Genomic DNA, 25912 nt, shown 5'->3' on the forward strand with positions numbered 1-25912 from the left:
AGCGTCCTCCGCCTCGGCCACGTCCATGACGTGCTCTGCCGCAACGTCACAAGTTACTGGGCCTGTTACGGTGGCATAAGATCTTACGCAGTCAGCGTCGACGTGGCCGAAACGTCTGCATAGAGAACAGCGGGGGACTCTGCACTCACGGCGGACGTGTCCCGTGCCGTGGCAGCGCAGGCACTGCATTGGTCGACCACGCACGACGACCAAGGCCAACTCTCCGCCGACGCGGATCTGATGGGGCAGATCCTCCACTTTCATGCCGGTTTTCAATTTCAAAATGACGGTCCTGGTGGTTGAGGTCTTCGCTCCCATGCCTTCGACTCGCCACCGCTCCCGGCTCACCTCCTCCACCTTGCCGAAAGCCGCGAATGCCGTCCGGACGTCCTCGTCGGCAACACCGTAAAGCAGCCAGTGAAGCCTTAACTTCACCTGTTGATCCTGCGGGTCAACGATGACGCACCGTCGTCCCTTCACTTGGAGTTCCTTGAGGTCCAGAAGCCTTTTTGTGGCACTCGCATCGCTGAAGGTCACTGCCCAGACGTGGTTGATCTGGTACGCCCCTATGCATACCACATCAGGCAGCAAGCCCGTCGGCAGAAGGGCGTCCCGGAAATCTTCCACCTTGTACGGTCTCGCACGTACATCGCCGTGCAAAAAGACGGTATTAATCACCAATTGACCTTTGCGCAGTTGCGGCAAAATAAAGGCATAATCCTTGTCGTCGTTTAGCCTGTTTCCGCGGCCTAAAGTGGCCGCTGTCGCTGCTCCACTGGAGCCCATGACTCTGCTGACCGCTCAGCTCGGCTGCCGGAAGCAGAATGAGCATGGTATGGCCGATGGCAGGGATGCTATGTTTACGACTGCACCTGTATCGTGCTATGTGCATTCGCAACGTATTGCTACAGCACGCACGCGGCACTGTCTTTCCGTTGACAGTACAGGCACACGTCGTGTACGTGGATTGCTCCGTTTGTTGTGGTTAGTCGCTGCCGAGTCGAGCTCGCAATAAAACAAGAGGACGAGCGCAACGATGTGCGTCCGCTGCAGCCCACGTTTGGCGCTAGTAATGAGCCAAGTTATTGATTGTCACTGAGCTGGATACGGGTGTAATAGGTAAACGGTTAGCAGTTTGTGCGACTAAATTTTGCACCATTACTTATACCGGTTACCACCGTCACTGCGCGTACAATCGCCTAGCGGCTTGCATATTGTTTTTGCACTTCGACGTTGGCTCTACCAGTAGGCTGCGCCAGTTGAACGTAACAGTAAATAAAACCAACCACACGTGAGTGTAAAAAAAAGAAAAAAAATTAAGTCACAGAAGCACGCAATAAAAAAAAAAAAAGCAAAAAGAAGGGTGCCATCAGCACTCGGTGTTCCCAGGTGGTCTCCCTCCCAAGTACTGACCGAGCCCAATGCTGCTTAGCTTCGGGGATCGGACGAGAACCGGCGTATTCAGCATGGTATGGCCGATGGCAGGGATGCTATGTTTACGACTGCACCTGTATCGTGCTATGTGCATTCGCAACGTATTGCTACAGCACGCACGCGGCACTGTCTTTCCGTTGACAGTACAGGCACACGTCGTGTACGTGGATTGCTCCGTTTGTTGTGGTTAGTCGCTGCCGAGTCAAGCTCGCAATAAAACAAGAGGACGAGCGCAACGATGTGCGTCCGCTGCAGCCCACGTTTGGCGCTAGTAATGAGCCAAGTTATTGATTGTCACTGAGCTGGATACGGGTGTAATAGGTAAACGGTTAGCAGTTTGTGCGACTAAATTTTGCACCATTACTTATACCGGTTACCACCGTCACTGCGCGTACAATCGCCTAGCGGCTTGCATATTGTTTTTGCACTTCGACGTTGGCTCTACCAGTAGGCTGCGCCAGTTGAACGTAACAGTAAATAAAACCAACCACACGTGAGTGTAAAAAAAAGAAAAAAAATTAAGTCACAGAAGCACGCAATAAAAAAAAAAAAGCAAAAAGAAGGGTGCCATCAGCACTCGGTGTTCCCAGGTGGTCTCCCTCCCAAGTACTGACCGAGCCCAATGCTGCTTAGCTTCGGGGATCGGACGAGAACCGGCGTATTCAGCATGGTATGGCCGATGGCAGGGATGCTATGTTTACGACTGCACCTGTATCGTGCTATGTGCATTCGCAACGTATTGCTACAGCACGCACGCGGCACTGTCTTTCCGTTGACAGTACAGGCACACGTCGTGTACGTGGATTGCTCCGTTTGTTGTGGTTAGTCGCTGCCGAGTCAAGCTCGCAATAAAACAAGAGGACGAGCGCAACGATGTGCGTCCGCTGCAGCCCACGTTTGGCGCTAGTAATGAGCCAAGTTATTGATTGTCACTGAGCTGGATACGGGTGTAATAGGTAAACGGTTAGCAGTTTGTGCGACTAAATTTTGCACCATTACTTATACCGGTTACCACCGTCACTGCGCGTACAATCGCCTAGCGGCTTGCATATTGTTTTTGCACTTCGACGTTGGCTCTACCAGTAGGCTGCGCCAGTTGAACGTAACAGTAAATAAAACCAACCACACGTGAGTGTAAAAAAAAGAAAAAAAATTAAGTCACAGAAGCACGCAATAAAAAAAAAAAGCAAAAAGAAGGGTGCTATCAGCACTCGGTGTTCCCAGGTGGTCTCCCTCCCAAGTACTGACCGAGCCCAATGCTGCTTAGCTTCGGGGATCGGACGAGAACCGGCGTATTCAGCATGGTATGGCCGATGGCAGGGATGCTATGTTTACGACTGCACCTGTATCGTGCTATGTGCATTCGCAACGTATTGCTACAGCACGCACGCGGCACTGTCTTTCCGTTGACAGTACAGGCACACGTCGTGTACGTGGATTGCTCCGTTTGTTGTGGTTAGTCGCTGCCGAGTCGAGCTCGCAATAAAAGAAGAGGACGAGCGCAACGATGTGCGTCCGCTGCAGCCCACGTTTGGCGCTAGTAATGAGCCAAGTTATTGATTGTCACTGAGCTGGATACGGGTGTAATAGGTAAACGGTTAGCAGTTTGTGCGACTAAATTTTGCACCATTACTTATACCGGTTACCACCGTCACTGCGCGTACAATCGCCTAGCGGCTTGCATATTGTTTTTGCACTTCGACGTTGGCTCTACCAGTAGGCTGCGCCAGTTGAACGTAACAGTAAATAAAACCAACCACACGTGAGTGTAAAAACAAAGAAAAAAAATTAAGTCACAGAAGCACGCAATAAAAAAAAAAAGCAAAAAGAAGGGTGCCATCAGCACTCGGTGTTCCCAGGTGGTCTCCCTCCCAAGTACTGACCGAGCCCAATGCTGCTTAGCTTCGGGGATCGGACGAGAACCGGCGTATTCAGCATGGTATGGCCGATGGCAGGGATGCTATGTTTACGACTGCACCTGTATCGTGCTATGTGCATTCGCAACGTATTGCTACAGCACGCACGCGGCACTGTCTTTCCGTTGACAGTACAGGCACACGTCGTGTACGTGGATTGCTCCGTTTGTTGTGGTTAGTCGCTACCGAGTCGAGCTCGCAATAAAACAAGAGGACGAGCGCAACGATGTGCGTCCGCTGCAGCCCACGTTTGGCGCTAGTAATGAGCCAAGTTATTGATTGTCACTGAGCTGGATACGGGTGTAATAGGTAAACGGTTAGCAGTTTGTGCGACTAAATTTTGCACCATTACTTATACCGGTTACCACCGTCACTGCGCGTACAATCGCCTAGCGGCTTGCATATTGTTTTTGCACTTCGACGTTGGCTCTACCAGTAGGCTGCGCCAGTTGAACGTAACAGTAAATAAAACCAACCACACGTGAGTGTAAAAAAAAGAAAAAAAATTAAGTCACAGAAGCACGCAATAAAAAAAAAAGCAAAAAGAAGGGTGCCATCAGCACTCGGTGTTCCCAGGTGGTCTCCCTCCCAAGTACTGACCGAGCCCAATGCTGCTTAGCTTCGGGGATCGGACGAGAACCGGCGTATTCAGCATGGTATGGCCGATGGCAGGGATGCTATGTTTACGACTGCACCTGTATCGTGCTATGTGCATTCGCAACGTATTGCTACAGCACGCACGCGGCACTGTCTTTCCGTTGACAGTACAGGCACACGTCGTGTACGTGGATTGCTCCGTTTGTTGTGGTTAGTCGCTGCCGAGTCGAGCTCGCAATAAAACAAGAGGACGAGCGCAACGATGTGCGTCCGCTGCAGCCCACGTTTGGCGCTAGTAATGAGCCAAGTTATTGATTGTCACTGAGCTGGATACGGGTGTAATAGGTAAACGGTTAGCAGTTTGTGCGACTAAATTTTGCACCATTACTTATACCGGTTACCACCGTCACTGCGCGTACAATCGCCTAGCGGCTTGCATATTGTTTTTGCACTTCGACGTTGGCTCTACCAGTAGGCTGCGCCAGTTGAACGTAACAGTAAATAAAACCAACCACACGTGAGTGTAAAAAAAAGAAAAAAAATTAAGTCACAGAAGCACGCAATAAAAAAAAAAAAGCAAAAAGAAGGGTGCCATCAGCACTCGGTGTTCCCAGGTGGTCTCCCTCCCAAGTACTGACCGAGCCCAATGCTGCTTAGCTTCGGGGATCGGACGAGAACCGGCGTATTCAGCATGGTATGGCCGATGGCAGGGATGCTATGTTTACGACTGCACCTGTATCGTGCTATGTGCATTCGCAACGTATTGCTACAGCACGCACGCGGCACTGTCTTTCCGTTGACAGTACAGGCACACGTCGTGTACGTGGATTGCTCCGTTTGTTGTGGTTAGTCGCTGCCGAGTCGAGCTCGCAATAAAACAAGAGGACGAGCGCAACGATGTGCGTCCGCTGCAGCCCACGTTTGGCGCTAGTAATGAGCCAAGTTATTGATTGTCACTGAGCTGGATACGGGTGTAATAGGTAAACGGTTAGCAGTTTGTGCGACTAAATTTTGCACCATTACTTATACCGGTTACCACCGTCACTGCGCGTACAATCGCCTAGCGGCTTGCATATTGTTTTTGCACTTCGACGTTGGCTCTACCAGTAGGCTGCGCCAGTTGAACGTAACAGTAAATAAAACCAACCACACGTGAGTGTAAAAAAAAGAAAAAAAATTAAGTCACAGAAGCACGCAATAAAAAAAAAAAGCAAAAAGAAGGGTGCCATCAGCACTCGGTGTTCCCAGGTGGTCTCCCTCCCAAGTACTGACCGAGCCCAATGCTGCTTAGCTTCGGGGATCGGACGAGAACCGGCGTATTCAGCATGGTATGGCCGATGGCAGGGATGCTATGTTTACGACTGCACCTGTATCGTGCTATGTGCATTCGCAACGTATTGCTACAGCACGCACGCGGCACTGTCTTTCCGTTGACAGTACAGGCACACGTCGTGTACGTGGATTGCTCCGTTTGTTGTGGTTAGTCGCTGCCGAGTCGAGCTCGCAATAAAACAAGAGGACGAGCGCAACGATGTGCGTCCGCTGCAGCCCACGTTTGGCGCTAGTAATGAGCCAAGTTATTGATTGTCACTGAGCTGGATACGGGTGTAATAGGTAAACGGTTAGCAGTTTGTGCGACTAAATTTTGCACCATTACTTATACCGGTTACCACCGTCACTGCGCGTACAATCGCCTAGTGGCTTGCATATTGTTTTTGCACTTCGACGTTGGCTCTACCAGTAGGCTGCGCCAGTTGAACGTAACAGTAAATAAAACCAACCACACGTGAGTGTAAAAAAAAGAAAAAAAATTAAGTCACAGAAGCACGCAATAAAAAAAAAAAGCAAAAAGAAGGGTGCCATCAGCACTCGGTGTTCCCAGGTGGTCTCCCTCCCAAGTACTGACCGAGCCCAATGCTGCTTAGCTTCGGGGATCGGACGAGAACCGGCGTATTCAGCATGGTATGGCCGATGGCAGGGATGCTATGTTTACGACTGCACCTGTATCGTGCTATGTGCATTCGCAACGTATTGCTACAGCACGCACGCGGCACTGTCTTTCCGTTGACAGTACAGGCACACGTCGTGTACGTGGATTGCTCCGTTTGTTGTGGTTAGTCGCTGCCGAGTCGAGCTCGCAATAAAACAAGAGGACGAGCGCAACGATGTGCGTCCGCTGCAGCCCACGTTTGGCGCTAGTAATGAGCCAAGTTATTGATTGTCACTGAGCTGGATACGGGTGTAATAGGTAAACGGTTAGCAGTTTGTGCGACTAAATTTTGCACCATTACTTATACCGGTTACCACCGTCACTGCGCGTACAATCGCCTAGCGGCTTGCATATTGTTTTTGCACTTCGACGTTGGCTCTACCAGTAGGCTGCGCCAGTTGAACGTAACAGTAAATAAAACCAACCACACGTGAGTGTAAAAAAAAGAAAAAAAATTAAGTCACAGAAGCACGCAATAAAAAAAAAAAGCAAAAAGAAGGGTGCCATCAGCACTCGGTGTTCCCAGGTGGTCTCCCTCCCAAGTACTGACCGAGCCCAATGCTGCTTAGCTTCGGGGATCGGACGAGAACCGGCGTATTCAGCATGGTATGGCCGATGGCAGGGATGCTATGTTTACGACTGCACCTGTATCGTGCTATGTGCATTCGCAACGTATTGCTACAGCACGCACGCGGCACTGTCTTTCCGTTGACAGTACAGGCACACGTCGTGTACGTGGATTGCTCCGTTTGTTGTGGTTAGTCGCTGCCGAGTCAAGCTCGCAATAAAACAAGAGGACGAGCGCAACGATGTGCGTCCGCTGCAGCCCACGTTTGGCGCTAGTAATGAGCCAAGTTATTGATTGTCACTGAGCTGGATACGGGTGTAATAGGTAAACGGTTAGCAGTTTGTGCGACTAAATTTTGCACCATTACTTATACCGGTTACCACCGTCACTGCGCGTACAATCGCCTAGCGGCTTGCATATTGTTTTTGCACTTCGACGTTGGCTCTACCAGTAGGCTGCGCCAGTTGAACGTAACAGTAAATAAAACCAACCACACGTGAGTGTAAAAAAAAGAAAAAAAATTAAGTCACAGAAGCACGCAATAAAAAAAAAAAAGCAAAAAGAAGGGTGCTATCAGCACTCGGTGTTCCCAGGTGGTCTCCCTCCCAAGTACTGACCGAGCCCAATGCTGCTTAGCTTCGGGGATCAGACGAGAACCGGCGTATTCAGCATGGTATGGCCGATGGCAGGGATGCTATGTTTACGACTGCACCTGTATCGTGCTATGTGCATTCGCAACGTATTGCTACAGCACGCACGCGGCACTGTCTTTCCGTTGACAGTACAGGCACACGTCGTGTACGTGGATTGCTCCGTTTGTTGTGGTTAGTCGCTGCCGAGTCGAGCTCGCAATAAAACAAGAGGACGAGCGCAACGATGTGCGTCCGCTGCAGCCCACGTTTGGCGCTAGTAATGAGCCAAGTTATTGATTGTCACTGAGCTGGATACGGGTGTAATAGGTAAACGGTTAGCAGTTTGTGCGACTAAATTTTGCACCATTACTTATACCGGTTACCACCGTCACTGCGCGTACAATCGCCTAGCGGCTTGCATATTGTTTTTGCACTTCGACGTTGGCTCTACCAGTAGGCTGCGCCAGTTGAACGTAACAGTAAATAAAACCAACCACACGTGAGTGTAAAAACAAAGAAAAAAAATTAAGTCACAGAAGCACGCAATAAAAAAAAAAAAGCAAAAAGAAGGGTGCCATCAGCACTCGGTGTTCCCAGGTGGTCTCCCTCCCAAGTACTGACCGAGCCCAATGCTGCTTAGCTTCGGGGATCGGACGAGAACCGGCGTATTCAGCATGGTATGGCCGATGGCAGGGATGCTATGTTTACGACTGCACCTGTATCGTGCTATGTGCATTCGCAACGTATTGCTACAGCACGCACGCGGCACTGTCTTTCCGTTGACAGTACAGGCACACGTCGTGTACGTGGATTGCTCCGTTTGTTGTGGTTAGTCGCTACCGAGTCGAGCTCGCAATAAAACAAGAGGACGAGCGCAACGATGTGCGTCCGCTGCAGCCCACGTTTGGCGCTAGTAATGAGCCAAGTTATTGATTGTCACTGAGCTGGATACGGGTGTAACAGGTAAACGGTTAGCAGTTTGTGCGACTAAATTTTGCACCATTACTTATACCGGTTACCACCGTCACTGCGCGTACAATCGCCTAGCGGCTTGCATATTGTTTTTGCACTTCGACGTTGGCTCTACCAGTAGGCTGCGCCAGTTGAACGTAACAGTAAATAAAACCAACCACACGTGAGTGTAAAAAAAAGAAAAAAAATTAAGTCACAGAAGCACGCAATAAAAAAAAAAAAGCAAAAAGAAGGGTGCCATCAGCACTCGGTGTTCCCAGGTGGTCTCCCTCCCAAGTACTGACCGAGCCCAATGCTGCTTAGCTTCGGGGATCGGACGAGAACCGGCGTATTCAGCATGGTATGGCCGATGGCAGGGATGCTATGTTTACGACTGCACCTGTATCGTGCTATGTGCATTCGCAACGTATTGCTACAGCACGCACGCGGCACTGTCTTTCCGTTGACAGTACAGGCACACGTCGTGTACGTGGATTGCTCCGTTTGTTGTGGTTAGTCGCTACCGAGTCGAGCTCGCAATAAAACAAGAGGACGAGCGCAACGATGTGCGTCCGCTGCAGCCCACGTTTGGCGCTAGTAATGAGCCAAGTTATTGATTGTCACTGAGCTGGATACGGGTGTAATAGGTAAACGGTTAGCAGTTTGTGCGACTAAATTTTGCACCATTACTTATACCGGTTACCACCGTCACTGCGCGTACAATCGCCTAGCGGCTTGCATATTGTTTTTGCACTTCGACGTTGGCTCTACCAGTAGGCTGCGCCAGTTGAACGTAACAGTAAATAAAACCAACCACACGTGAGTGTAAAAAAAAGAAAAAAAATTAAGTCACAGAAGCACGCAATAAAAAAAAAAGCAAAAAGAAGGGTGCCATCAGCACTCGGTGTTCCCAGGTGGTCTCCCTCCCAAGTACTGACCGAGCCCAATGCTGCTTAGCTTCGGGGATCGGACGAGAACCGGCGTATTCAGCATGGTATGGCCGATGGCAGGGATGCTATGTTTACGACTGCACCTGTATCGTGCTATGTGCATTCGCAACGTATTGCTACAGCACGCACGCGGCACTGTCTTTCCGTTGACAGTACAGGCACACGTCGTGTACGTGGATTGCTCCGTTTGTTGTGGTTAGTCGCTGCCGAGTCGAGCTCGCAATAAAACAAGAGGACGAGCGCAACGATGTGCGTCCGCTGCAGCCCACGTTTGGCGCTAGTAATGAGCCAAGTTATTGATTGTCACTGAGCTGGATACGGGTGTAATAGGTAAACGGTTAGCAGTTTGTGCGACTAAATTTTGCACCATTACTTATACCGGTTACCACCGTCACTGCGCGTACAATCGCCTAGCGGCTTGCATATTGTTTTTGCACTTCGACGTTGGCTCTACCAGTAGGCTGCGCCAGTTGAACGTAACAGTAAATAAAACCAACCACACGTGAGTGTAAAAAAAAGAAAAAAAATTAAGTCACAGAAGCACGCAATAAAAAAAAAAAGCAAAAAGAAGGGTGCCATCAGCACTCGGTGTTCCCAGGTGGTCTCCCTCCCAAGTACTGACCGAGCCCAATGCTGCTTAGCTTCGGGGATCGGACGAGAACCGGCGTATTCAGCATGGTATGGCCGATGGCAGGGATGCTATGTTTACGACTGCACCTGTATCGTGCTATGTGCATTCGCAACGTGTTGCTACAGCACGCACGCGGCACTGTCTTTCCGTTGACAGTACAGGCACACGTCGTGTACGTGGATTGCTCCGTTTGTTGTGGTTAGTCGCTACCGAGTCGAGCTCGCAATAAAACAAGAGGACGAGCGCAACGATGTGCGTCCGCTGCAGCCCACGTTTGGCGCTAGTAATGAGCCAAGTTATTGATTGTCACTGAGCTGGATACGGGTGTAATAGGTAAACGGTTAGCAGTTTGTGCGACTAAATTTTGCACCATTACTTATACCGGTTACCACCGTCACTGCGCGTACAATCGCCTAGCGGCTTGCATATTGTTTTTGCACTTCGACGTTGGCTCTACCAGTAGGCTGCGCCAGTTGAACGTAACAGTAAATAAAACCAACCACACGTGAGTGTAAAAAAAAGAAAAAAAATTAAGTCACAGAAGCACGCAATAAAAAAAAAAAGCAAAAAGAAGGGTGCCATCAGCACTCGGTGTTCCCAGGTGGTCTCCCTCCCAAGTACTGACCGAGCCCAATGCTGCTTAGCTTCGGGGATCGGACGAGAACCGGCGTATTCAGCATGGTATGGCCGATGGCAGGGATGCTATGTTTACGACTGCACCTGTATCGTGCTATGTGCATTCGCAACGTATTGCTACAGCACGCACGCGGCACTGTCTTTCCGTTGACAGTACAGGCACACGTCGTGTACGTGGATTGCTCCGTTTGTTGTGGTTAGTCGCTGCCGAGTCGAGCTCGCAATAAAACAAGAGGACGAGCGCAACGATGTGCGTCCGCTGCAGCCCACGTTTGGCGCTAGTAATGAGCCAAGTTATTGATTGTCACTGAGCTGGATACGGGTGTAATAGGTAAACGGTTAGCAGTTTGTGCGACTAAATTTTGCACCATTACTTATACCGGTTACCACCGTCACTGCGCGTACAATCGCCTAGCGGCTTGCATATTGTTTTTGCACTTCGACGTTGGCTCTACCAGTAGGCTGCGCCAGTTGAACGTAACAGTAAATAAAACCAACCACACGTGAGTGTAAAAAAAAGAAAAAAAATTAAGTCACAGAAGCACGCAATAAAAAAAAAAAAAGCAAAAAGAAGGGTGCCATCAGCACTCGGTGTTCCCAGGTGGTCTCCCTCCCAAGTACTGACCGAGCCCAATGCTGCTTAGCTTCGGGGATCGGACGAGAACCGGCGTATTCAGCATGGTATGGCCGATGGCAGGGATGCTATGTTTACGACTGCACCTGTATCGTGCTATGTGCATTCGCAACGTATTGCTACAGCACGCACGCGGCACTGTCTTTCCGTTGACAGTACAGGCACACGTCGTGTACGTGGATTGCTCCGTTTGTTGTGGTTAGTCGCTGCCGAGTCGAGCTCGCAATAAAACAAGAGGACGAGCGCAACGATGTGCGTCCGCTGCAGCCCACGTTTGGCGCTAGTAATGAGCCAAGTTATTGATTGTCACTGAGCTGGATACGGGTGTAATAGGTAAACGGTTAGCAGTTTGTGCGACTAAATTTTGCACCATTACTTATACCGGTTACCACCGTCACTGCGCGTACAATCGCCTAGCGGCTTGCATATTGTTTTTGCACTTCGACGTTGGCTCTACCAGTAGGCTGCGCCAGTTGAACGTAACAGTAAATAAAACCAACCACACGTGAGTGTAAAAAAAAGAAAAAAAATTAAGTCACAGAAGCACGCAATAAAAAAAAGCAAAAAGAAGGGTGCCATCAGCACTCGGTGTTCCCAGGTGGTCTCCCTCCCAAGTACTGACCGAGCCCAATGCTGCTTAGCTTCGGGGATCGGACGAGAACCGGCGTATTCAGCATGGTATGGCCGATGGCAGGGATGCTATGTTTACGACTGCACCTGTATCGTGCTATGTGCATTCGCAACGTATTGCTACAGCACGCACGCGGCACTGTCTTTCCGTTGACAGTACAGGCACACGTCGTGTACGTGGATTGCTCCGTTTGTTGTGGTTAGTCGCTGCCGAGTCGAGCTCGCAATAAAACAAGAGGACGAGCGCAACGATGTGCGTCCGCTGCAGCCCACGTTTGGCGCTAGTAATGAGCCAAGTTATTGATTGTCACTGAGCTGGATACGGGTGTAATAGGTAAACGGTTAGCAGTTTGTGCGACTAAATTTTGCACCATTACTTATACCGGTTACCACCGTCACTGCGCGTACAATCGCCTAGCGGCTTGCATATTGTTTTTGCACTTCGACGTTGGCTCTACCAGTAGGCTGCGCCAGTTGAACGTAACAGTAAATAAAACCAACCACACGTGAGTGTAAAAAAAAGAAAAAAAATTAAGTCACAGAAGCACGCAATAAAAAAAAAAAGCAAAAAGAAGGGTGCCATCAGCACTCGGTGTTCCCAGGTGGTCTCCCTCCCAAGTACTGACCGAGCCCAATGCTGCTTAGCTTCGGGGATCGGACGAGAACCGTCGTATTCAGCATGGTATGGCCGATGGCAGGGATGCTATGTTTACGACTGCACCTGTATCGTGCTATGTGCATTCGCAACGTATTGCTACAGCACGCACGCGGCACTGTCTTTCCGTTGACAGTACAGGCACACGTCGTGTACGTGGATTGCTCCGTTTGTTGTGGTTAGTCGCTGCCGAGTCGAGCTCGCAATAAAACAAGAGGACGAGCGCAACGATGTGCGTCCGCTGCAGCCCACGTTTGGCGCTAGTAATGAGCCAAGTTATTGATTGTCACTGAGCTGGATACGGGTGTAATAGGTAAACGGTTAGCAGTTTGTGCGACTAAATTTTGCACCATTACTTATACCGGTTACCACCGTCACTGCGCGTACAATCGCCTAGCGGCTTGCATATTGTTTTTGCACTTCGACGTTGGCTCTACCAGTAGGCTGCGCCAGTTGAACGTAACAGTAAATAAAACCAACCACACGTGAGTGTAAAAAAAAGAAAAAAAATTAAGTCACAGAAGCACGCAATAAAAAAAAAAAGCAAAAAGAAGGGTGCCATCAGCACTCGGTGTTCCCAGGTGGTCTCCCTACCAAGTACTGACCGAGCCCAATGCTGCTTAGCTTCGGGGATCGGACGAGAACCGGCGTATTCAGCATGGTATGGCCGATGGCAGGGATGCTATGTTTACGACTGCACCTGTATCGTGCTATGTGCATTCGCAACGTATTGCTACAGCACGCACGCGGCACTGTCTTTCCGTTGACAGTACAGGCACACGTCGTGTACGTGGATTGCTCCGTTTGTTGTGGTTAGTCGCTGCCGAGTCGAGCTCGCAATAAAACAAGAGGACGAGCGCAACGATGTGCGTCCGCTGCAGCCCACGTTTGGCGCTAGTAATGAGCCAAGTTATTGATTGTCACTGAGCTGGATACGGGTGTAATAGGTAAACGGTTAGCAGTTTGTGCGACTAAATTTTGCACCATTACTTATACCGGTTACCACCGTCACTGCGCGCACAATCGCCTAGCGGCTTGCATATTGTTTTTGCACTTCGACGTTGGCTCTACCAGTAGGCTGCGCCAGTTGAACGTAACAGTAAATAAAACCAACCACACGTGAGTGTAAAAAAAAGAAAAAAAATTAAGTCACAGAAGCACGCAATAAAAAAAAAAGCAAAAAGAAGGGTGCCATCACCACTCGGTGTTCCCAGGTGGTCTCCCTCCCAAGTACTGACCGAGCCCAATGCTGCTTAGCTTCGGGGATCGGACGAGAACCGGCGTATTCAGCATGGTATGGCCGATGGCAGGGATGCTATGTTTACGACTGCACCTGTATCGTGCTATGTGCATTCGCAACGTATTGCTACAGCACGCACGCGGCACTGTCTTTCCGTTGACAGTACAGGCACACGTCGTGTACGTGGATTGCTCCGTTTGTTGTGGTTAGTCGCTGCCGAGTCGAGCTCGCAATAAAACAAGAGGACGAACGCAACGATGTGCGTCCGCTGCAGCCCACGTTTGGCGCTAGTAATGAGCCAAGTTATTGATTGTCACTGAGCTGGATACGGGTGTAATAGGTAAACGGTTAGCAGTTTGTGCGACTAAATTTTGCACCATTACTTATACCGGTTACCACCGTCACTGCGCGTACAATCGCCTAGCGGCTTGCATATTGTTTTTGCACTTCGACGTTGGCTCTACCAGTAGGCTGCGCCAGTTGAACGTAACAGTAAATAAAACCAACCACACGTGAGTGTAAAAAAAAGAAAAAAAATTAAGTCACAGAAGCACGCAATAAAAAAAAAAAAGCAAAAAGAAGGGTGCCATCAGCACTCGGTGTTCCCAGGTGGTCTCCCTCCCAAGTACTGACCGAGCCCAATGCTGCTTAGCTTCGGGGATCGGACGAGAACCGGCGTATTCAGCATGGTATGGCCGATTTTTTTTTTTTTTTTTATTTAGTGCCGGTCTTCGACATTACTCAGACGATACAGTTATCACACACCTATGTATCACAAATTCCAACCATTGGAAGAAACACACAAAAAAAGAAACACCAACGGAAAGTGCCTAAGGATAGGAACCGCACAATTGAGCCGTCTGTCCATATTGGACTGGCGTTGTCAAACTAAAATTCCTTCATGGCTGTCAGGGGTTCTAGCCTTGACAGCCAATCCGGTACACATTCCTCTAGTTTCTGAATTTCAATAAATCGCGAGATACATTCTTTGAAATAAGCACGAGCTGGCCTAGCGTCAGGATCGCAATGGTACCCTGCCATACGGGCCCGCCATATACAGTGTAGAGCATTCAACATAACAAAGTCATAGGGAACCCCGTCGTCATCTTTAATGGCCAGATACCTGATACCTTGGGGGTCCACCGGTAGCTCTTTCTTCAGGGTTCGCTTTAAGACGTCCCAGAAGAAAACTGCCGCCCAGCAATGTAGGAAAACGTGATCTATATTTTCGGGCTTCTTGCATATCAAGCAGTGCGACCCCCAAGGTACGAGACAACCCCTTTCCTCCAGAAACGTCTTCACGGAGAGCATTCCGGTGTGTAGCTTAAAGAAGAAGGTCTTTACCCCTGGTGGCACCTGCATATGTTTTACTCGTTTAAGTACGTCCTGTCCTGGCCCTCCACTGTATATGGATCTGTATAAGGGCACTGGGAACACTATGTCGCATACATCTCTATACAATATTTTCCTTTTCACTTCACAAAGATAATCATTTGTAAAACGAACAGAAAGGAAGTGTACACTGTCGACCACTTCCTTGAAATAACCACGCAGCGTTCCCGTCAAGCTTGCCGTGCTAACAACATGTGCCGGCAAAGCGTTACTCAACCTTAGCTGACATACGGTGCGCAGAAAAGGGTCGCGCACATCGCGAAAAAACAAAAAACGGTTTACAACTTGACGAACAAAAAGATGCGCCAGCCCCACACCCCCATCCTTCACTCTTCTGAACAAATTTGTTCGGCTGCACCGTTCCCATGTTGATCCCCAGATGAAAACCGCAAACACTCTGTGCAGCCTTTGCACATTTACTCTAGAACAATACAGTGTTTGCAGGACGTAATATAACTTAGTAATAAAAAACGCGTTGCAAACTGTCGCTCTTGCAAAAATGGACAGGTTATAACCTTTCCATTTATCTACTTTTTCTTTCAGTTCTTTGGTTTGGTTCCTCCAGTATTCGTCGCTGCTATTGTACCTGTCTAGGGGAACACCCAGATACCTTATCGGAGTTCTCACCCAGTTCACGTTCGCGAAACAGTCGGGTGCAGAAAACCAGTCCCCGTGCCACAGCCCTAGCGATTTGCCCCAGTTCACTCTGCTACCCGTTACGGCACAGAAATGCTTAACTACAGATATTGTTTCCGTTACGCTCGGTTGGTCAGTGCAACACACTGCAATGTCATCTGCATATGCAAGCAACTTCACTTCTGTCGCTGCCAATCTGAAACCCCGTATTCCGTCATTTTCATTAATTGCTACACACATTGCTTCTACGTAGATAGCAAATAACAGCGGGCTGAGGGGGCAGCCTTGGCGCACTGAACGCCTGATGTTAATGGGGGCCCCCAGAGACTTATTAACAATTAATCTTGTTGTGCAATTCTGGTACGCCAAGGCCACGCCCTCAGTGATGATGGAACCGACATTAACATGATCTAAGATGGCAAACAAAATAACGTGAGCAACACAATCGAACGCTTTCTCTAGGTCGAGCTGAAGAACTGCAACACCGCCACCGGTGACGTCACAGCACTCGAGCACACATCGCATCTTATGGATGTTTGAAAAAATAGATCGCCCTTTGATGCCACAAGTTTGATGGTCTGCGACTATTTCCCTGATGACGCCTTGAAGCCTGCTAGCTAAAACCTTCATAAATATTTTATAATCGACGTTTGTTAGTGAAATCGGTCTGTAGGATGACACGAATCTGAGTTTGTCTATTTGATCGCTCTTCGGTATTAGAATGGTGTGCGTTTTTCCGAAGGAAGGTGGTAACGATTTCTTCTCGTATGCATCATTAAATACGTGTGCTAGCAAAGGCGCCAGCTCTCTTTTAAACGCTTTATATAGACCTGCGCTGAGTCCATCAGGTCCCGGTGATTTACCCATGTTCAAATCGTCGATTGCCTTTTCGACCTCCCTCTCCATTATTTTTTCTTCTAATCGCTTTTTAACATCATCACTCAAACGTGGCATGCGATGCAGAAAACCTGCTTTAAAACCGTCAACATTCGCTTCCTGAAATGCAAAAAGCGACTAATAGTGCTCAAAGAAGGCTTGACGAATGCTATTACTGTCGTCAACGACATTCCCATTCACTAAAATCTGGTCGACATGGTTTCTTCGTCCATACGCCTTCTCTAAACCGAGCGCCCTTTTCGTGGGCGTCTCCCCTGCCGCTAGTGCATCTGCTCGTGCTCGCACGATGGCACCTTGATAGCGTTCCTTGTCAAACAGTTCAAGTTTTTCTTTGACGTTTCGCACATCATCTTTGTACGCACCAGGCTCTTTGCACTCAAGCGTTAGCAGCTGCCCAAGCAGTATTCTTAAACCCGTTTCTTTCATTTCCTTCTCGAATTTTTTACAACTGGATCTTTCTATAGCTTTCATTTTAATCTTTTGTTTAAAACTTTCCCACTTGTCGACGATTGTTCCCGCAGCATCACATTGAACTTCATTAACCGCATCCCGTACTACCTGTAAAAAGGGCTGGTCATTTAGTAACAAGGCATTCATTTTCCACATATCCCAGTTAAATACATGTCTCCTTTTCATTATACCTACGTTACATTTCACCAGGCAGTGATCTGAAAACGACACTGGTACTACACAATAACTGTGGCATCTTGGAATTGTATCCAATGAAATGTAAATTCGGTCCAAACGCGCATGGCTGCTGCCCTGGAAACGGGTGAAAGTCACTTGACGCCCCCCTTCCAGACATTCAAAAACATCATCGAGTTCATTTTCATTAACTAAATTTGATAACACTTCACTGCTTCGGTCACGCACACCTGTATTATTGACTCTGTCTCCAGCACTTAACACACAATTAAAGTCACCTAACAGCATCACGCGCATATTACAACATACATATTGTGAAAGGTTCGAAAAAAAACGGACGCGCTCATCTACTGAATTCGGCGCATATACGCATATAACGCGGAACTCAGCATCACACATAACAATATCACAGAGAACAATCCTTCCTGACTGACACGAAAAAATATTTTGAATCTGCAGTCCAGGCAGCTTTTTCACAAGAAGAACGCACCGTCCAGCCGTGCCTAACGCATGGCTAACTACCACAAAAAACCTAGTCGTGAAACGTCGCACCATGCTCCCGGTCCCCTCCTCTCCTTCAACCTTAGTTTCCTGGACGGCTAGTACGTCTATGTCGTGGTCAGTGACCAACCGTAGGACCTGACTTTGCCTACGACTAGCCGCCAGCCCTCTCACGTTTAATGTGGCAATCCTAAGGGACGGTATTTGAGCCATCTTGATCTAAAAGAAAAGTAGGCCCGGAGCATGGTGCTTACCGCTCACGACTAGCCATCGGCTAGCCGCCTCCGGGACCTCCCGGCTTGTTGGTATCCTTAGGCGTGGGCGCTTTGTCGACAGGCTTCTTTTCAGGCGGTACGTTGGGCTTTGGCTTGAATCCCATCCGCCTCCCATGAGGCGTCTTCGTCGGCGGTCCGTCGCTGGTGCTGGTTGCCCGATCCTCGCGGTCCTTCGTCTGGTCGTGGGAGCGCTTGACGGAAGCAGCAAGAGCCCCAGTACGGTCGTCGTCAGTGACGCCCTCGTCCTGCTGCATTGCGGTCGCGTCGTCAGGTGCGTCTTCACTGACGCTTCCCGTCGCCTGCACCTCAGTCGTAGCGACCTGTTCCGCCCTACTCGGTTTCTGGGTAGCCTCAGCCGCCTTTACGTCTACCTCCAAAGTCGTCGTCCCTGTAGTTGTCGCTGTCGACACCATGTCACCGGTTCCTTTAGCCGCGTCCTCCGCCTCGGCCACGTCCATCACGTGCTCTGCCGCCACGTCAATAGCTGGTGGGCCTGTCACAGCGGCATAAGACTTGACGCAATCAGCGTCGACGTGGCCGAAACGTCTGCACCGGGAACAGCGGGGGACTCTGCACTCTCGGCGGACGTGTCCCGTGCCGTGACAGCGTAGGCACTGCATCGGTCGACCAGGAACGACGACCAAGGCCAACTCACCGCCGACGCGGATCTGATGAGGAAGGTCCTCCACCTTCACGCTGCCCTTCAGTTTGAGGAGGACGGTTCTGGTCGTTGAGGTCTTGGTGCCCATGCCTTCCACGCGCCACCGCTCACGGCTCACCTCCTCCACCTTGCCGAAAGCCGCGAACGCCGTCCGGACGTCCTCGTCGGCAACGCCGTACAGCAACCAGTGAAGCCTAATCTTCACCTGCTGGTCCTGCGGGTCAACGATGACGCACCGTCGTCCCTTAACTTGTAGTTCCTTGAGGTCCAGCATCCTTCTTGTGGCAGTCGCATCGCTGAGGGTCACTGCCCAGACGTGGTTGATCTGGTACGCCCCTATGCATACCACGTCAGGCAATAGTCCCGTCGGCAGTAGGGCGTCTCTAAAATCTTCGACCTTGTAAGGTCTGGCGCGAATATCACCGTGCAAAAAGACGGTGTTAATCACCACTTGTCCTTTAGGCAGTTGGGGCAAGATAAATGCATACTCCTTATCGTCACTTTGCCTGTTTCCGCGGCCAGAAGTGGCCGCTGTCGCCGCTCCACTGGAGCCCATGACTCTGCTTACCGCTCAGCTCGGCTGCCGGAAGCAGAATGAGCATGGTATGGCCGATGGCAGGGATGCTATGTTTACGACTGCACCTGTATCGTGCTATGTGCATTCGCAACGTATTGCTACAGCACGCACGCGGCACTGTCTTTCCGTTGACAGTACAGGCACACGTCGTGTACGTGGATTGCTCCGTTTGTTGTGGTTAGTCGCTGCCGAGTCGAGCTCGCAATAAAACAAGAGGACGAGCGCAACGATGTGCGTCCGCTGCAGCCCACGTTTGGCGCTAGTAATGAGCCAAGTTATTGATTGTCACTGAGCTGGATACGGGTGTAATAGGTAAACGGTTAGCAGTTTGTGCGACTAAATTTTGCACCATTACTTATACCGGTTACCACCGTCACTGCGCGTACAATCGCCTAGCGGCTTGCATATTGTTTTTGCACTTCGACGTTGGCTCTACCAGTAGGCTGCGCCAGTTGAACGTAACAGTAAATAAAACCAACCACACGTGAGTGTAAAAAAAAGAAAAAAAATTAAGTCACAGAAGCACGCAATAAAAAAAAAAAAGCAAAAAGAAGGGTGCCATCAGCACTCGGTGTTCCCAGGTGGTCTCCCTCCCAAGTACTGACCGAGCCCAATGCTGCTTAGCTTCGGGGATCGGACGAGAACCGGCGTATTCAGCATGGTATGGCCGATGGCAGGGATGCTATGTTTACGACTGCACCTGTATCGTGCTATGTGCATTCGCAACGTATTGCTACAGCACGCACGCGGCTCTGTCTTTCCGTTGACAGTACAGGCACACGTCGTGTACGTGGATTGCTCCGTTTGTTGTGGTTAGTCGCTGCCGAGTCGAGCTCGCAATAAAACAAGAGGACGAGCGCAACGATGTGCGTCCGCTGCAGCCCACGTTTGGCGCTAGTAATGAGCCAAGTTATTGATTGTCACTGAGCTGGATACGGGTGTAATAGGTAAACGGTTAGCAGTTTGTGCGACTAAATTTTGCACCATTACTTATACCGGTTACCACCGTCACTGCGCGTACAATCGCCTAGCGGCTTGCATATTGTTTTTGCACTTCGACGTTGGCTCTACCAGTAGGCTGCGCCAGTTGAACGTAACAGTAAATAAAACCAACCACACGTGAGTGTAAAAAAAAGAAAAAAAATTAAGTCACAGAAGCACGCAATAAAAAAAAAAGCAAAAAGAAGGGTGCCATCAGCACTCGGTGTTCCCAGGTGGTCTCCCTCCCAAGTACTGACCGAGCCCAATGCTGCTTAGCTTCGGGGATCGGACGAGAACCGGCGTATTCAGCATGGTATGGCCGATGGCAGGGATGCTATGTTTACGACTGCACCTGTATCGTGCTATGTGCATTCGCAACGTATTGCTACAGCACGCACGCGGCACTGTCTTTCCGTTGACAGTACAGGCACACGTCGTGTACGTGGATTGCTCCGTTTGTTGTGGTTAGTCGCTGCCGAGTCGAGCTCGCAATAAAACAAGAGGACGAGCGCAACGATGTGCGTCCGCTGCAGCCCACGTTTGGCGCTAGTAATGAGCCAAGTTATTGATTGTCACTGAGCTGGATACGGGTGTAATAGGTAAACGGTTAGCAGTTTGTGCGACTAAATTTTGCACCATTACTTATACCGGTTACCACCGTCACTGCGCGTACAATCGCCTAGCGGCTTGCATATTGTTTTTGCACTTCGACGTTGGCTCTACCAGTAGGCTGCGCCAGTTGAACGTAACAGTAAATAAAACCAACCACACGTGAGTGTAAAAAAAAGAAAAAAAATTAAGTCACAGAAGCACGCAATAAAAAAAAAAAGCAAAAAGAAGGGTGCCATCAGCACTCGGTGTTCCCAGGTGGTCTCCCTCCCAAGTACTGACCGAGCCCAATGCTGCTTAGCTTCGGGGATCGGACGAGAACCGGCGTATTCAGCATGGTATGGCCGATGGCAGGGATGCTATGTCTACGACTGCACCTGTATCGTGCTATGTGCATTCGCAACGTATTGCTACAGCACGCACGCGGCACTGTCTTTCCGTTGACAGTACAGGCACACGTCGTGTACGTGGATTGCTCCGTTTGTTGTGGTTAGTCGCTGCCGAGTCGAGCTCGCAATAAAACAAGAGGACGAGCGCAACGATGTGCGTCCGCTGCAGCCCACGTTTGGCGCTAGTAATGAGCCAAGTTATTGATTGTCACTGAGCTGGATACGGGTGTAATAGGTAAACGGTTAGCAGTTTGTGCGACTAAATTTTGCACCATTACTTATACCGGTTACCACCGTCACTGCGCGTACAATCGCCTAGCGGCTTGCATATTGTTTTTGCACTTCGACGTTGGCTCTACCAGTAGGCTGCGCCAGTTGAACGTAACAGTAAATAAAACCAACCACACGTGAGTGTAAAAAAAAGAAAAAAAATTAAGTCACAGAAGCACGCAATAAAAAAAAAAGCAAAAAGAAGGGTGCCATCAGCACTCGGTGTTCCCAGGTGGTCTCCCTCCCAAGTACTGACCGAGCCCAATGCTGCTTAGCTTCGGGGATCGGACGAGAACCGGCGTATTCAGCATGGTATGGCCGATGGCAGGGATGCTATGTTTACGACTGCACCTGTATCGTGCTATGTGCATTCGCAACGTATTGCTACAGCACGCACGCGGCACTGTCTTTCCGTTGACAGTACAGGCACACGTCGTGCACGTGGATTGCTCCGTTTGTTGTGGTTAGTCGCTGCCGAGTCGAGCTCGCGATAAAACAAGAGGACGAGCGCAACGATGTGCGTCCGCTGCAGCCCACGTTTGGCGCTAGTAATGAGCCAAGTTATTGATTGTCACTGAGCTGGATACGGGTGTAATAGGTAAACGGTTAGCAGTTTGTGCGACTAAATTTTGCACCATTACTTATACCGGTTACCACCGTCACTGCGCGTACAATCGCCTAGCGGCTTGCATATTGTTTTTGCACTTCGACGTTGGCTCTACCAGTAGGCTGCGCCAGTTGAACGTAACAGTAAATAAAACCAACCACACGTGAGTGTAAAAAAAAGAAAAAAAATTAAGTCACAGAAGCACGCAATAAAAAAAAAAAGCAAAAAGAAGGGTGCCATCAGCACTCGGTGTTCCCAGGTGGTCTCCCTCCCAAGTACTGACCGAGCCCAATGCTGCTTAGCTTCGGGGATCGGACGAGAACCGGCGTATTCAGCATGGTATGGCCGATGGCAGGGATGCTATGTTTACGACTGCACCTGTATCGTGCTATGTGCATTCGCAACGTATTGCTACAGCACGCACGCGGCACTGTCTTTCCGTTGACAGTACAGGCACACGTCGTGTACGTGGATTGCTCCGTTTGTTGTGGTTAGTCGCTGCCGAGTCGAGCTCGCAATAAAACAAGAGGACGAGCGCAACGATGTGCGTCCGCTGCAGCCCACGTTTGGCGCTAGTAATGAGCCAAGTTATTGATTGTCACTGAGCTGGATACGGGTGTAATAGGTAAACGGTTAGCAGTTTGTGCGACTAAATTTTGCACCATTACTTATACCGGTTACCACCGTCACTGCGCGTACAATCGCCTAGCGGCTTGCATATTGTTTTTGCACTTCGACGTTGGCTCTACCAGTAGGCTGCGCCAGTTGAACGTAACAGTAAATAAAACCAACCACACGTGAGTGTAAAAAAAAAGAAAAAAAATTAAGTCACAGAAGCACGCAATAAAAAAAAAAGCAAAAAGAAGGGTGCCATCAGCACTCGGTGTTCCCAGGTGGTCTCCCTCCCAAGTACTGACCGAGCCCAATGCTGCTTAGCTTCGGGGATCGGACGAGAACCGGCGTATTCAGCATGGTATGGCCGATGGCAGGGATGCTATGTTTACGACTGCACCTGTATCGTGCTATGTGCATTCGCAACGTATTGCCACAGCACGCACGCGGCACTGTCTTTCCGTTGACAGTACAGGCACACGTCGTGTACGTGGATTGCTCCGTTTGTTGTGGTTAGTCGCTGCCGAGTCGAGCTCGCAATAAAACAAGAGGACGAGCGCAACGATGTGCGTCCGCTGCAGCCCACGTTTGGCGCTAGTAATGAGCCAAGTTATTGATTGTCACTGAGCTGGATACGGGTGTAATAGGTAAACGGTTAGCAGTTTGTGCGACTAAATTTTGCACCATTACTTATACCGGTTACCACCGTCACTGCGCGTACAATCGCCTAGCGGCTTGCATATTGTTTTTGCACTTCGACGTTGGCTCTACCAGTAGGCTGCGCCAGTTGAACGTAACAGTAAATAAAACCAACCACACGTGAGTGTAAAAAAAAGAAAAAAAATTAAGTCACAGAAGCACGCAATAAAAAAAAAAAAGCAAAAAGAAGGGTGCCATCAGCACTCGGTGTTCCCAGGTGGTCTCCCTCCCAAGTACTGACCGAGCCCAATGCTGCTTAGCTTCGGGGATCGGACGAGAACCGGCGTATTCAGCATGGTATGGCCGTTTTTTTTTTTTTTCTTTTTTTTCTTTATTGCCGACTTTGACGTACTCAATCAAGGTTTACAAAGATAAAACGTGTGGACCACACTTTGGCCAACACGGTATTAAAATCTTTTTAACAACGCTAATTCATCAAATAAGGAGATCCATTGTGGTGGATCAGGCAGCGCTTTGAACGCATCTCTTACACACACAACACTCTCAATGAAGTTTTCCCGAGCCGATCGAACAACAATGTCTCCGTTTTGAAATTGCAATCTAGTTTTCCACATAGCGTGGAGGCTCAGGATCATAATAAGGTCATACGGGACATCCTCGGCGTTATCAAACGGTAAGAAGCGTATTCCATATGGGTCCAGGGGTAACTGTTTTTTCAATGTTCTCTGCAGAACATCCCAGTGAAAGATGGCGTCCCAGCAGTCTAAGAATGCATGTTCTATTGTTTCCGGTTTTTTACATAATAAGCAGTTGGTGCTCCAGGGGATGAAAATACCCTTCTCATGAAGCCAGGTCTTAACGGGAAGTGTGTTTGTGTGCAATTTGAAGAAAAAAGATTTAGCTGACGGCCGTATTGGCATTTTTTTCACCCTCTTTAAAACGTCTTGTCCTGGGCCTCCACGTTGCGGAGAACGGTACAAAGGTGGAGGGAACATCGTGTCCACGAGATCCCTGTATAGTTTTTTCTTGGTAACGGTAGACAGGTATTGCTGTGAAAACCGTACGTTCAACATCTTATATGAACATACCACTTCACGTAGGTAACCAGTCACTGCTCCTGGCATATTATGAACAGTCGAAACAATGAATCCTGGAAGTTGTCTACACAGCCGTACCTGTATCACTGTCCGGAGAAAAGGATCGTTTTGATCCCGTAAAAACACAAAGCGTGAGACGACTTGTCGCAGAAACAAATGAGCTAAACCAAGCCCACCTTTCTTGACCGGGAGGAACAAGTTCATTCGACTCATCCTCTCCCAGGTGGAGGCCCAAATGAAAATGGCGAAAACACGGTGAACTTTTTGTACGCTTACCCTCGCAGCACACAACACATTCATAACGTACCATATCTTAGAAACTAAAAAAAGGTTGCAAACAGTGGCTCTAGAAAACATTGACAATTGTTTTCCTCTCCACCCGTCGGCCTTTTCCTTTGCTTTCGACACTTGATCTAGCCAGTACGATTCAGGTTCACGGTAATTTCCGAGAGGCACACCCAAGTATTGGGTTGGTAACGTCGACCACTTCAGTCGATAAAAGGTCTCCGGCGTGTCTTCCCAGCTACCATGCCAGAAGCCGTAACTTTTATCCCAGTTTATCTGGGCTGCAGTTGAGTCACAAAATTTTTCAACCACAGTCGTTGCCTCCTTAATGCTCGCTTTGGTTGTGCAGAAAATCGCGATATCATCGGCATATGCCAAAATTTTAACGTGTGCTGCCTGCAGCCGATAGCCTGCTATGCGCTCGTTATTTCTGATCGCCAAACAGAGTGGTTCGAGATAAGCAGCAAATAGAAGGGGCGACAGCGGGCATCCTTGCCGCACCGACGAGAGCACGGGAAAGCTATCGGTGAGCTCCCCATTAACAATGATGCGCGTTAAGCATTCTCTGTACGCCATCATGACGCCTTCCGTTATGACTTTGCCAACGTTCGCATGTTCCAGCATGGAGAACAAAGCCTTGTGCGAGACGAGGTCGAAAGCCTTTGCCAAATCGATCTGCATCATCGCGACGTGATCGCCAAACACATCGCAGCACTCAAGCACACTTCGAGCCGTGTGTACATTCGTTGCAATGCTGCGGCCTTTAATGCCACAAGTCTGGTGCGGCCCTACCAATGTCTTAATTACACTTTGCAGTCGTTTGGCCAAAGCTTTCGTGAATATTTTATAGTCGACATTGGCTACAGTTATGGGACGATATGACCCTGGCAACAAAAGTTTTTCCTCGTCATCACTCTTCGGAATTAGCACGATATGCGAGGTTGTGAATGACAAGGGCAATCTTTTTCGCTCATACGCTTCGCTGATAACTTCGTGAAGAACAGGGGCCAATGCAGACTTGAAGGTTTTATAGAAAGCGGCCCCCAAGCCATCTGGCCCAGGTGCTTTACCGACGGTTAACTCGTCTATTGCGCACTCTATCTCACTCAGGCTAATTGGCAGTTCCAGCCGTGTCCTGACTTCTTCATCGAGCTTTGGCATCAGCGAGAGAAATTCATTCTGGTAGTTACATTTAGGATTCCGCGGATGAGCTAAAATATCTTTAAAGTGATCGGCGATCCCGTGCTTGATGTCATTTTTGTCGGATGTAATGTGATTGCCTTTAGCTAGCTGGCGGATTTCTTTCCGACAAGCGTACTTTTTCTCGTCTGATAAAGCTCGTTTCGTTGGAGTT

At 49.3% G+C, this 25912-nt stretch overlaps 23 non-coding genes and 5 pseudogenes across 23 annotated transcripts; all 28 read right to left on the reverse strand.

Moving 5' to 3' along the window:
* Window positions 1–1364: 1364 nt before the first annotated feature.
* On the reverse strand, window positions 1365–1483 carry LOC140217869 (5S ribosomal RNA). Its single transcript, XR_011894334.1, has one exon. It is a non-coding gene; the product is annotated as a 5S ribosomal RNA (ribosomal RNA).
* Window positions 1484–1999: 516 nt separating this feature from the next.
* LOC126533494 (5S ribosomal RNA) lies at window positions 2000–2118 on the reverse strand. The gene has a single exon (XR_007600006.1). It is a non-coding gene; the product is annotated as a 5S ribosomal RNA (ribosomal RNA).
* Window positions 2119–2633: 515 nt separating this feature from the next.
* On the reverse strand, window positions 2634–2752 carry LOC126533747 (5S ribosomal RNA). Its single transcript, XR_007600086.1, has one exon. It is a non-coding gene; the product is annotated as a 5S ribosomal RNA (ribosomal RNA).
* A 516-nt stretch (window positions 2753–3268) lies between these two features.
* On the reverse strand, window positions 3269–3387 carry LOC126533500 (5S ribosomal RNA). The gene has a single exon (XR_007600007.1). It is a non-coding gene; the product is annotated as a 5S ribosomal RNA (ribosomal RNA).
* A 514-nt stretch (window positions 3388–3901) lies between these two features.
* Window positions 3902–4020, reverse strand: LOC126533506 (5S ribosomal RNA). Its single transcript, XR_007600009.1, has one exon. It is a non-coding gene; the product is annotated as a 5S ribosomal RNA (ribosomal RNA).
* A 516-nt stretch (window positions 4021–4536) lies between these two features.
* LOC140217873 (5S ribosomal RNA) lies at window positions 4537–4655 on the reverse strand. The gene has a single exon (XR_011894337.1). It is a non-coding gene; the product is annotated as a 5S ribosomal RNA (ribosomal RNA).
* A 515-nt stretch (window positions 4656–5170) lies between these two features.
* On the reverse strand, window positions 5171–5289 carry LOC126533521 (5S ribosomal RNA). Its single transcript, XR_007600012.1, has one exon. It is a non-coding gene; the product is annotated as a 5S ribosomal RNA (ribosomal RNA).
* Window positions 5290–5804: 515 nt separating this feature from the next.
* LOC126533529 (5S ribosomal RNA) lies at window positions 5805–5923 on the reverse strand. Its single transcript, XR_007600013.1, has one exon. It is a non-coding gene; the product is annotated as a 5S ribosomal RNA (ribosomal RNA).
* A 515-nt stretch (window positions 5924–6438) lies between these two features.
* On the reverse strand, window positions 6439–6557 carry LOC126533536 (5S ribosomal RNA). Its single transcript, XR_007600014.1, has one exon. It is a non-coding gene; the product is annotated as a 5S ribosomal RNA (ribosomal RNA).
* A 516-nt stretch (window positions 6558–7073) lies between these two features.
* On the reverse strand, window positions 7074–7192 carry LOC126533768 (5S ribosomal RNA; annotated as a pseudogene).
* Window positions 7193–7709: 517 nt separating this feature from the next.
* On the reverse strand, window positions 7710–7828 carry LOC140217874 (5S ribosomal RNA). The gene has a single exon (XR_011894338.1). It is a non-coding gene; the product is annotated as a 5S ribosomal RNA (ribosomal RNA).
* A 516-nt stretch (window positions 7829–8344) lies between these two features.
* On the reverse strand, window positions 8345–8463 carry LOC126533561 (5S ribosomal RNA). The gene has a single exon (XR_007600022.1). It is a non-coding gene; the product is annotated as a 5S ribosomal RNA (ribosomal RNA).
* A 514-nt stretch (window positions 8464–8977) lies between these two features.
* Window positions 8978–9096, reverse strand: LOC140217875 (5S ribosomal RNA). Its single transcript, XR_011894339.1, has one exon. It is a non-coding gene; the product is annotated as a 5S ribosomal RNA (ribosomal RNA).
* A 515-nt stretch (window positions 9097–9611) lies between these two features.
* On the reverse strand, window positions 9612–9730 carry LOC126533571 (5S ribosomal RNA). Its single transcript, XR_007600024.1, has one exon. It is a non-coding gene; the product is annotated as a 5S ribosomal RNA (ribosomal RNA).
* Window positions 9731–10245: 515 nt separating this feature from the next.
* Window positions 10246–10364, reverse strand: LOC126533579 (5S ribosomal RNA). The gene has a single exon (XR_007600025.1). It is a non-coding gene; the product is annotated as a 5S ribosomal RNA (ribosomal RNA).
* Window positions 10365–10881: 517 nt separating this feature from the next.
* Window positions 10882–11000, reverse strand: LOC126533585 (5S ribosomal RNA). The gene has a single exon (XR_007600027.1). It is a non-coding gene; the product is annotated as a 5S ribosomal RNA (ribosomal RNA).
* A 512-nt stretch (window positions 11001–11512) lies between these two features.
* LOC126533591 (5S ribosomal RNA) lies at window positions 11513–11631 on the reverse strand. Its single transcript, XR_007600030.1, has one exon. It is a non-coding gene; the product is annotated as a 5S ribosomal RNA (ribosomal RNA).
* Window positions 11632–12146: 515 nt separating this feature from the next.
* On the reverse strand, window positions 12147–12265 carry LOC126533761 (5S ribosomal RNA; annotated as a pseudogene).
* Window positions 12266–12780: 515 nt separating this feature from the next.
* LOC126533715 (5S ribosomal RNA) lies at window positions 12781–12899 on the reverse strand. The gene has a single exon (XR_007600076.1). It is a non-coding gene; the product is annotated as a 5S ribosomal RNA (ribosomal RNA).
* A 514-nt stretch (window positions 12900–13413) lies between these two features.
* Window positions 13414–13532, reverse strand: LOC126533779 (5S ribosomal RNA; annotated as a pseudogene).
* A 516-nt stretch (window positions 13533–14048) lies between these two features.
* Window positions 14049–14167, reverse strand: LOC126533454 (5S ribosomal RNA; annotated as a pseudogene).
* Window positions 14168–19604: 5437 nt separating this feature from the next.
* Window positions 19605–19723, reverse strand: LOC126533598 (5S ribosomal RNA). Its single transcript, XR_007600035.1, has one exon. It is a non-coding gene; the product is annotated as a 5S ribosomal RNA (ribosomal RNA).
* Window positions 19724–20237: 514 nt separating this feature from the next.
* Window positions 20238–20356, reverse strand: LOC126533603 (5S ribosomal RNA). Its single transcript, XR_007600036.1, has one exon. It is a non-coding gene; the product is annotated as a 5S ribosomal RNA (ribosomal RNA).
* A 515-nt stretch (window positions 20357–20871) lies between these two features.
* Window positions 20872–20990, reverse strand: LOC126533611 (5S ribosomal RNA). Its single transcript, XR_007600037.1, has one exon. It is a non-coding gene; the product is annotated as a 5S ribosomal RNA (ribosomal RNA).
* A 514-nt stretch (window positions 20991–21504) lies between these two features.
* Window positions 21505–21623, reverse strand: LOC126533618 (5S ribosomal RNA). The gene has a single exon (XR_007600040.1). It is a non-coding gene; the product is annotated as a 5S ribosomal RNA (ribosomal RNA).
* A 515-nt stretch (window positions 21624–22138) lies between these two features.
* LOC126533633 (5S ribosomal RNA) lies at window positions 22139–22257 on the reverse strand. The gene has a single exon (XR_007600042.1). It is a non-coding gene; the product is annotated as a 5S ribosomal RNA (ribosomal RNA).
* Window positions 22258–22772: 515 nt separating this feature from the next.
* On the reverse strand, window positions 22773–22891 carry LOC126533637 (5S ribosomal RNA). Its single transcript, XR_007600043.1, has one exon. It is a non-coding gene; the product is annotated as a 5S ribosomal RNA (ribosomal RNA).
* Window positions 22892–23407: 516 nt separating this feature from the next.
* LOC126533479 (5S ribosomal RNA) lies at window positions 23408–23526 on the reverse strand (annotated as a pseudogene).
* Between the last annotated feature and the right edge of the window lie 2386 nt (window positions 23527–25912).

Source organism: Dermacentor andersoni, chromosome 4 (genome assembly GCF_023375885.2).
Source record: "Dermacentor andersoni chromosome 4, qqDerAnde1_hic_scaffold, whole genome shotgun sequence".
Lineage (NCBI taxonomy): Eukaryota > Metazoa > Arthropoda > Arachnida > Ixodida > Ixodidae > Dermacentor > Dermacentor andersoni.